Genomic DNA, 10,434 nt, shown 5'->3' on the forward strand with positions numbered 1-10,434 from the left:
CAGAATGGCCCCAGACAAACTTGCTATTGATCGTACCGACGTCCCTCTATCAAGTCTTTTTAAATCCCCAAGTCTTTTTAAATGCCATTGTCTTGGCCCAAAACACTCCTCGCCTGCCCTGGCTTCCGTCCTTCGCCCTGCTTTAACAGGTTAGGATGTGAGGTTGGTTGGTGCATCATGTTGGAGATACACCTGGACAGTAAGGAGCTGTCCAATTTCTAGGAGTCGGGTATGATCGAAACCACTGGAGGGTTTTAAACAACAGTGTAGTGACACGATCCACCTTGTATCTTAGCAGGATCTCTCTGCCTCTGATGCTGAGAATAGGCTGCAGGAAGCCAGGGCAGAAGCAGGGAGACCAGCACCCCAGGTGAGAGACGATGGCGCCCTGGATCTGGGTGGGGACAGTGGCGGTGAGGAGCAGGGAGCAGATTCTGCACGTGTCTTTAAGGTAGAGCCACCAGGATCTGCTGACGGGCTGGACGTGGCCCTGCACCTCCTGAAATGCTCAGGAACCCTGCAGTGAGTCAGTCACCCTTTCCCCCAGAACGGGAGTCCAGCTCATCCAGGGTCCGCTGGGTCTGCCCACCTGTCCCATAGACACAGCCATGTGCCGACTCCAGTTTCCCCACATTTAATTAGGAAAACACATTACAGGAGCAAAGGCAAACTCATGCAAGTGACGAGAGAATTGAGGTCTGGGACCATTAGACGGGGCCGGATCCCTCAGGGGAGGCAGAAGACACGGAGCAGTAAGGCACTGCCGCTTCGGCCCCTCGGGGCGGGCGCAGGACAGGGCAGCTGAGGAGGAGGGGGTCCAGGGCAAGTGCGGACCACAGGGTAAGTTTGGCAGCAGGGCGGGGAGAAGGAGCATCCCGGAGCCCCGGGTCAGGCCCCAGCTAAAGCCTGGATATAGCCTTCCGGTGCTCAGAGAGAAGGGCCCCGTAAGACCGTACAGTCTGCCCCCCTGGATGTTTCCAGGGGACACTGTGGCTCAGCTGCAGGGAGGTGGCCTAGGTAGGGGGATCAAATATCTTTGGCTGTCTGTCCTCGTAAGGTGTGGTGTTCTGTGCCTTCCATGGGCTTAGCCTAAGGGGCAGAACAAGGGAGCCCCCTGAGTGGCACCATCCTTCACGGGGAAGCTTTCTGGGGCGTGGAGCAGGCCAAGACAGGTGACCGGATGTGGGGTAGGGGACAGTAACCAGCACAGGAGGTAAAAGAGTGGCCTGGGAACAGCAGAGAGGAACCAGGCAAGACAAGGCCAGTGTCACCTCGTGACCCTGAGATTTGCGGGCCTGGGCCTGGCACAGGAGAATGATGGGTGAATGCCACCTGCAGGGACCAGGGGGCACGGGGGGGGGGGGGGGAGACAAGCAGTGTCCTCCAGACAGGGAGCACACAGGGGGTGAGGGAACGAGCACGTTGAGAGAAAGTGGAGTAATAAATAACTGAAAGAACAGCCTTGCAAACCCATAACAAGAAAATAGATTTTTAACTCTGCAGTCACTGACAGTAGTATAAACCCTGCAGCTGAGGTTAGTAAGGGGAATCTCTCTCCCACAGAGATGTTTACCTGGCAATTAAAGGAAGCTGAGCAAACAAAAGAAGGTGTAAATCCTCATTAACCTTCAGCAGAGCTGGTCAATTCACATTCCAAAAGGGCAAAGGGTTTCTGGGAGAGGAAAGAAAGGGTACACTACTTGATGGACTCTCATCAGAAATTCACTGCCTGTAAAAAGGGGGTTTTGGTCTTGTTTTGTTTTGTTTAAACGGCCTTCAAAATATTGCAGAGCAGATAGTAAAAGTTCCAACTCCTTCCCGCTTCCACCAGGAGAGATGGCACCGGATACCTCCCACTAGGAAGAGAAAAGAAGAAACTAATTTCTGCTATCAATCTGCTACGTGAGAAACAGAAAAGGCCAACACAGCAGTTTCTCAGCTGTCTTCTGCTAATCGGGCTGCAGTCATAAGTCCTCCACCCCCAGCGTGGCCTAATAGAGAGTCAGGGTCGTTTGGCCTCAGGGCCAGCACCTCTCTTTCTTTCTGGCACTGTGTCCTCTCTCTCTTCGGAGAGGGAATAAATAAACTTTGCGCTTCTATGTATCCTAAAGCTCTGAGAAATCTCTGTCACCCGGGTGCTGACTTCACACCCTAACAATAACCATGGTGACAAGTCTGGGTCTCCATAGTACCTTTGATTCCAGGAGCTCAATCCAGGCGTTTGGATTTGAATTGCTTTGACAGGTTTGTATCCCGAAACCTTAGCTTACCTAAGTCTCCATCCTGTCCCCTTTCTGGGAGTACCTGTGACACCTTGGCTCCTTCCTCTGTCATACCTCTCTCCACAGCTCCTATAGACTGTCAGTCAGTGAGGATTTTTTCTCTGGTTGGTGGATGAAATCGTGGGCTCCCTGTTAAAATGTATTCACACACTGGGGTGAGTGAGCAGCACTGCACACTAAGTCGTTAGGGATCTAACAGACTATCTTGTCCTATGGCTGAGAGTAGGACTCTGAGGGACTGGGGCAGGATAGGAGTATTGTTGACGGCTGGAAGGGAGGATGAAAGCGGCTGCGGCACTGATTTCCGGCACTGATTTCCGGGGCGGTCGTGCCGGTGGGGTGGTGCTAGGGACCAGCCATGAACACAAGCATCAACAGTCACCTCGCAGTTGGGGAGACAGTTTCCTTTAAGCTCATATGTTTTCTGGCTTTATTTGGGGGATGGGTCGGAGGGGCTGTGGGGGTAGGTAGCCCCTTAGTGCCTGGCATAGTGTGCTTTGGGAAGTGCCGGGAAGGCCTTGGGAGTGGAAAGTTGCCATTCAGCTCTTGGTGGTGCCGCCACGGGCACTTGGGCGCTCTTGGAACCCACCCTCCAGGGAAGTGACTTTCGGGGCTGCCCGGGGGAGCTGGCTGCTTGGGGGCCAGGAGCTCATTCGAACGGCCTGTTATTCTTGGCGTCTGAGCAGGTGGAGACTGGAAGAGGCTCTGTGATCTGCTCCAGTTTCCCCAGCTTGCCACCCTCGCCCTGGCCTTTTACAGATGGGGGGACTTTGGACACACAGAGGGACCGCAGGGAATGGACAAGATCTTTCCCTCTGTGCACACCGCTCCAAGTCCTCAACCGCGGTGGCCAGTCTCCCCTCCAGGCTAACTCAGGCCGTGTGTCTCGGCCCCATCTGCCCGGCGACACAGGGCCGGGTCTTTCTGCTCTAGGCTGTCTGGACTCCTTGCGCTCTGCCCTCCCGGCTCCCAGCTGCACGCGAAGCGCTCCTGCCCAGCTTCCGAGGGACCTGTCTGCGCAGGCGCCCTGGGGAGCCTGAGGCGCCTCTCCTGCCGGGCGGCCAAGCCGGGCCTCGCGAGAGCGCCTCAGTCTCCCGCAGGGCGCGCAGGGGCCAGGGCGGCCTTGGCGGGAACCGACCGCGTGCAGACGGCCCGTGTGTGCAGGCGCAGGGGGCATCCCGCCGTGTACTGTGGGGGAAGGGGCGGAGGGTCGTGCGGGAGCCCGCGCGTCTCCGCGGCTGTGGGTCGCGCAGGGCGGCTGGCTTCCCCGTGGGCTCTGAGGGAGGGAGAAGCGGAGCAGCCGTGCGGGCCCCAGATGCAGGCGCAGCGGGAGGCGCAGGCGGTGAGGGAGCGATGCTGGGGCAGCAGGTGTCCCCGCAGTCCCCAGAGGTGCTGCAGGATGGGGTGCTCCCGCGGTCGAGGGTGCATCCCACGCTCCAGGGCAGGGTGGAGAGACCCGGGTCGCGGCATCGGCCTCAGCCTGGGGGGAGGCCCTGGGCGCACAGTGCTGGAGTTGGATCCTTTCCAAAGAGCCCGCAGGGTCAGGGCAGAGGTAGGGGAAGGACGGGCCCGGGGTGGCCTTGGACGGGCAGGGAGAGATTCGAGGGGCCGGGCAGGGGGGGCGTCCCGAAGAGACCGTGTGTAGGGCTCTGGTGTCCTTGAAAAAGACCTTCCTGGGTCACAAAGCTGCCAGGAAGCTTTTTAGCTTTTAAGAATGTCTACATCCTTTTCAAAGGAGACAGAGGAAGAACTTAAAAATTCTCTGAAGTGAATGTTTGCACAGTGCGGTCCCCAACCCGTGGGGACCGGTACCGGCTTGTGGCCTGTTAGGAACCGGCCGAAACAGCAGCGGGCGAAGCTTCATCTGTATTTACGGCCACTCCCCACGGCTCCCATCACCACCTGAGCTCCGTCCGCCTCCTGTCACGTCAGTCACTGTCTCCCGTCACCCCCAGATGGGACCGTCTAGTTGCAGGAAAAGCAGCTCAGGGGCTCCCACTGGTTCTGCGTTATGGTGAGTTGTATAATCATGTCATTACATATTACCACGTCATAGTGATAGAAATAAAGTGCACAATGAATGCCATGTGCTTGAATCACCCCAAGACCTTGCCCCCACCCCCAGGTCCATGCAAAAATTGTCTTCCAGGAAACCAGTCCCTGGTGCCCGAAAGGTTGGCGACAGCTGCTTTGACAAATGAGAGGAGGAGGAGTCTCTTCCGTTAATCTTCAACAGGGAGAATTAAGGTTCTTATTTTTATTAATAGTTTGCATTTGTCCTTACTCTCTCTAAAACACGCCGTGTCCTGCAAACTTGCTGAACTCACTAAGGAGTCTAGTCGCTCCTCTGTCAGATCTTCCACGTAGACGGTCATGTCTGCAAACAAAGGCAGGTTTTCCTCTTCCTCGCCGATCTGGACGCCTTTCGCTGCCTGGTTTCTCTCCTCGTAAGGGGTTGCATTTTCCTGCTTCTGTGCGCCCCTGGTACTTTCCGACTGGGTGCCAGACGTTGCGACGTTTCCCTTGACTGCTGGGTATTTCTGTTTTCCTAGCCATGTCCATGAGCTCTGTTCTGGGATGCTGTTAAGGTACTGGGAAGCAGTTTGATCCTTGCTTTGAAGTCTTGCTTTGAAGATGTGCCGCGTGGGACCGGGGCAGCTCTTAGCGTTCGATGAATTTTCCCACGCTGCTGAGGCCAGACCCCTCTGAGCGCCCCGGCGGATGATGAGGTTCTCGTCCTGGCGGGTGGGAACAGCCACCAGTCGCTGCCCTGCTTGAGCAGTGGGCAGAGTTACGTTGCATTTTCTCAGTGGGGTTGAGGGGGTCCTTCCCCCGGCCTCAGCGTAATTCCCTCACAACGCTTGTGCTCATCAGTGGCCTGTCTGCCGACTGCTCCACTACTCGGCCGGGCCCTCTGCGGATACTCAGGGATCTTTCCCTCTGCAGCTCTTCTCTCTGGTCCTCTGCCCTGCAGACCGCCGCCACCGCACTCCCTGACCCATCTCCCAAACTGCGGCGTCCACCGGGCTCCACCGGGAAACTCTCTCTCGTGTTTTTCCCTCTCTCTTTTGTCTTTTCTCTTTCTTTCTTGATTCATAGTTTATACACATTAGTTACCGACGAGTCCGTGAGAAGGTAGCTCTTCCACAACACTATCTGCTCTGCCTTCCCCTCCTCACTCCCTCCCTGTATGGGTCTATTAGATTCTATTCATTTCTGAGGGCCCCCCACCCGCGCCCGTGTTAAAAATGGTTTCTTTTCGTTTGCTTAGTTTCCGTAATCTCATAATGGTAATGACACTTTAAACTATCTCCCTCAGTGTCCTCTGTCCTGTCTGTCGGGCTGGTTCTGTCTAGGCTGACTGACTGCACAGCTGTCATCCTGGGACTTCCCTTTGTCCTCGGCTGGCATCCAACCCTGCCTCCCAAGTGTTGCTCTTTACTGTTTTACTCCTTTCTTTTGTTTAGTTGTATTTGTTTTGTAACTCAGCTTTATTGAGGTACAATTTTCATGCTGTAAAATCCACACCTCTTTGGTGTACTGTCCTGTGAATTTTTGCAGGTGCATACAGCCGGTTGCCACCAGCACGACTGAGATATAGAGCATTTCCAACCCCCCAGATGTTCCCTCCTGCCGGTTCCTAGTCACCTCCTCCCCCAGTCCCTGGCCCCGGGAACTCTTAAGAGTCAGGCGAAACAAAGCACAGCCCTTTTGCTGGCTCTTCAGGGAGCCATCCCACAGGTTGAGAAGGACAACCCAAATTCTCTGGGAAGAAGGTCCACACTGCTGCCGCTGGCACTAGCCGCCTGGGCCAGGTGTGCTGGCGATGGTCCTCACGGCTGCTGCTGATCTGGCTGTAGGGGGATGTCACTACTCTCCTACCACGACAGCAGCACCTCCTTTCTTCGCCAGTTCTTTCCCTGGTGGTTGACTAGATTCCGGCGTTCTGCAAACGTTCATTCTGATGGTTTCTGCCAGCTCATTGGTTGCTTCTGTGGAGGAATGGAGCCCTGGAGTTTTCTACTACCTACTACTGTTTTTGGAGTTGTCACCCAGAAAACCCATGCATTTTATTTTACTTACTGAGTAACCAAGTTCTACAGCCAAATACAGGGAGGAAAGAAGGAAGGGAGGGAGGGGTGGGAGGGAGAGTGTACAGAGAGAAGGGAAAAAGAGAGCAGAGCAGGAGAGTAGAGACAGAGACAGAGAGGGGGGAGAGACAGAGAGAGAGAATACGGAAGCAAGCAAGCAACAGTCGTGGGAGCTACGGCGTTTTCCATTCCCACCAACAGTGCGTGAGGGTCCTTGTCTGGGCTTGTGTATGTAATCTCCCAGTTAAAGAGCCTTGCCTTTGTTTCTTCTCAGGAGCCCACACCTCCTCCTCCCCCACTGCTGGATGTCTACCCAAAGGAAATGAAGTCATTCTATCGAGAAGACAGCTGCACTCGAACGTTTATCTCAACACAATTCACGATTGCAAAGGTGCGGAATCCACCTCAGTGCCCTTCAGTTCATGAGGGGATAAAGAAAATGTGGTATGTATACCCCATGGAGTCCTACGCAGCCATCAAAAGGAATGACATAATGTCATTTGCAGCAACTTCTATGGAACTGGAGACCATTATCCTAAGTGAAGTGTCTCGGGAATGGAAAGGCAAACACCACAGGTTCTCACTAAGAAGTGGGCGCTGACAGATGGGTACGTGCGCGGGCACAAAGCCATATAAAGGCCTTGAGACACCAGGAAGGGGGGAGGGCCGGAGGGTGGGTGTGGGATAGAAACTTACCCAGAGTGAACACTATTCTGGTGATGGGCCCACCAAAGGCCCTGGCTTGAGCATTGTACAACATATCCACGTAACAATAAGACTTGTGCCCCCTTAATTAATAATTTCAAATTTAAAAATAAAGAAATAAAATAAAATAATGGCAATATTCTGTTTGGGGTGGGACGTAAGAAAATATGTACTTTCATATGCGATCAGGGTTTACATGGCTGCAAACTTTTTTGAGGACAATTTGGTGATAGACATCAAACACTCAAAGGGGCTTATTACTTTTTTATGGACAATTTGGTGATCTACATCAAATACTTTCAAAGGGGCTTATTCTTTGACCCAGCCATTCCCCTTATAGGAATCTATTGTATGCAACGAATTGCAAAAAAGAAAAGAAAAAGAAAATGTACCAGGATATTCATCACAGCAATGTTTGTAATACTAAAATCTTAAAAACAATGGAAATTTCTGTGTACAGGGGACCGGCTAAAATACCTGTGGGTTATACATTCTGTGGAGTATCACACAGCCATCAAGAATAATGTGGAACAGGTAGGCTTCCATCCGAGCTGGACACGCCAGCAGCAGTGTAAAGACGTGTGCCGAGGGATGGGAGAAGCCACAGGAAACGCACAGTTTCTATTCCTGAAGGCTGAAACTATTTACTGGGATGCCGAAAAACAGCACGTTCATATATCAGTATCAACATGACAAAGCTAGGAAGGAAAGACGGATAGCTGCTCTATTGTTTTTGTGTTTTAAATACGCTCGGGCAGGCTATGGAGTTGAGCCTCTGGCCGTGCATACATTTTGCACTTGCCTGGAGTTGGCCCAGACTCACGGGGTGTGTGGCCACGGGCCCCGCAGGCTGCACGCTGCCACCTCCATGTCGAGAAGCTGTAGGAGCACCAACAGCTGTGGGCGGCCACACGCCAGGCGTCAGCGTCCTCGTGAGGGACCTGCTGTGCTGCAGGTACAGGCCACCTGCGATGCCCTCTTTCTGCCTTCCTCCACTTCTTTCTCGCAAGGATCCCGTGTGTTTTATCAGCAAAACAGGAAATGAGGAAGAAAAGTACTCTGACGGAGGCCAGAAGGCTCGGGAGCAGCAGCAGCGCAGGCAGAAGGGGTGTGGTGTGTGCTGTGTCCCCTGCACGGTGGGTCAAACACACGCGAGACTCAAACAAGATGACCGTGTCGCCAGAGCCGGGCCCTCCGTCCCGGGTGTCCACCCCCTCACCCACCCTCTGAATCCCAACACCGAGGCCACCCAGCCGGTGTCTTCTCCTGTCGCCTGGCCTTGGCGCATGGGGCCTGTGAGCTTGGCCGTGGCGGTCAGTGGCTCTGACTGACCCAGCCTGTCTGGGTGCGGTCGTGCAGCTGAACCTGTGATCGGGCACAGCGGAGGCCCAGGCCATGGGTCCCGGGGAGCACACGGGATGCCACCTCGCCAGTCGCCCTGTCTGGGCGCCTCCCGGTCTCATGGCTGGCTTTGCCCCGGCCTCCCCACCCCTCTCCTTTCCTGCCCGTGATTTTCCCACTGCTGCCACCAGGGTCTTGTCGCTGAGGTGGGGACCCCGGGGCGCGATCCCGGCATGCCTTCCTGGCCAGGGTTCCTCCTCCAGGCTCATCTGGAAGGCACAGCTTGGCCAGCTTGCGCAGGGAGGGCAGGCCGCCTCTGCTCTCGGGCCTGGCCTCAGGGACTGACCCCAAAGCCCCCCAGTTGTTCCCAGAGTGACCAGGGCCAAATCAGCAGCCCCTGGCAAGCACGTGGGCTTCTCTCCTCGGTGCCAGCTTCGGCCTGCCCGTCTGCCAGCAGAGTGGCTTCACTCAGTCGCCAGCGCTGAGGAAAGGAAGGCCTGTGCCAGCCGGCGTTCCCAGCGCAGGTTAGAGCCCCTGCCCCGAAGCCTTCCTTTGCCTCCTTCCCGAGCTCATGCTCATGCCCAGGGTCTCCCGTGCTTGGAGCCTGCGCCCCACCCAGAAGTCTCCCTCCTGCGGTGTCTTGGGGATGGGGCTGCCGTCCTACTCAAACACACGCCAAGTCCTCTCCCGCTCATCGACCTCGGGGATGCAGAGCAGCCCGCCTTCCCTGGGCGGGGATCCCTCTCCACTGCCCACACACGGTTCTCCGTGTGTGTCAAAGACTGCCTTGCAAGCTGCTGGCATGCAACAAAGACCAGTCTCCCGCGGGGACCGGGGTTACTGAGAGCATGAGCTCTACACACACGTGCATGGGTGCGTATACACACACATACACGGTTCTACAGGCATGTTTTGTCCATATGGACATCTAGTTCTTCCAGAACGATAGACATTGAAAAGAATATCCTTTCCCCCATTGACTTGTCTCGCCACCTTTGGTGAAAATCAGTGGGCCAGATAAGTGTGCAGGTCTACTCGGGCACTTCCAATCCCGTTTCATGGGTCTGTGTGTCTGCCCTGGCACCAATTCCACCCTGTCTTGATTTCTGTATATTTAGAGTAAGTCTTGACATCGGGCCACGTTAGTCCTTTAACTTTGTTCTTCAAATTCTTGTGGCTGTCAGAGGTTCTTTGTATTCATGTATAAATTTGTAACTCAGCTCACCAATTTTTACAACAATGCCTGCTGGGATTTTGACTGAATCTATAGATCAGTTTGGGGAAAAACTGACATCTTACTATGTTCTATGATCAGAGGAGCATGAGCATGGTATGCTGCTACATTGAATCAGATGCTCTCCAATTTCTCTCATTCTTTTCATGTACAGGTCTTGCCTGTGTCTAGGCGTCCCCCACCTGCAGCTGAGCCACAGGGTCCCCCTAAAACATCACGGGGGGCAGACGGTACGGTCTTACGGGGCCCTTGTCTCTGAGCACCCGGAAGGCTATATCCAGGCTTGAGCTGGGGCCTGACCCGGGGCTCTGGGATGCTCCTTCTCCCCGCCCTGCTGCCAAACTTCCCGTGTGGTCCGCACTTGCCCTGGACCCCCTCCTCCTCAGCTGCCCTGTCCTGCGCCCGCCCCGAGGGGCCGAAGCGGCAGTGCCTTACTGCTCCGTGTCTTCTGCCTCCCCTGAGGGATCCGGCCCCGTCTCATGGTCCCAGACCTCAATTCTCTCGTCACTTGCATGAGTTTGCCTTTGCTCCTGTAATGTGTTTTCCTAATTAAATGTGGGGAAACTGGAGTCGGCACGTGGCTGTGTCTTTGGGACAGGTGGGCAGACCCAGCGGACCCTGGATGAGCTGGACTCCCATTCTGTGAGAAAGAGTAACTCACTGCAGGGTTCCCGAGCATTTCAGGGGGTGCAGGGCCACGTCAGCAGCATTTCAGGAGGTGCAGGGTCCAGCCCGTCAGCAGATCCTGGTGGCTCTACCTTCAAGATACCTGCAGAATCTG

The 10,434-nt window shown here is 55.0% G+C and overlaps 2 long non-coding RNA genes across 3 annotated transcripts; both read left to right on the top strand.

Annotated features, from left to right (window-relative positions):
- The first annotated feature begins 4,278 nt into the window (after positions 1-4,278).
- Positions 4,279-7,154, top strand: LOC123628503. The gene is made up of 3 exons (XR_006731664.1): positions 4,279-4,296; positions 4,432-4,529; positions 6,648-7,154. It is a non-coding gene; the product is annotated as an uncharacterized LOC123628503 (long non-coding RNA).
- A 719-nt stretch (positions 7,155-7,873) lies between these two features.
- Positions 7,874-10,175, top strand: LOC123628504. Of its 2 annotated transcripts, XR_006731666.1 has the most exons (4): positions 7,874-8,033; positions 8,109-8,943; positions 9,201-9,292; positions 9,808-10,175. It is a non-coding gene; the product is annotated as an uncharacterized LOC123628504 (long non-coding RNA). The 2 variants fall into 2 exon arrangements; XR_006731665.1 differs by having other exon boundaries at positions 8,109-9,292.
- The last annotated feature ends 259 nt before the right edge of the window (positions 10,176-10,434 follow it).

Source organism: Lemur catta, chromosome X, assembly GCF_020740605.2.
Source record: "Lemur catta isolate mLemCat1 chromosome X, mLemCat1.pri, whole genome shotgun sequence".
In the NCBI taxonomy this organism is placed as follows: domain Eukaryota; kingdom Metazoa; phylum Chordata; class Mammalia; order Primates; family Lemuridae; genus Lemur; species Lemur catta.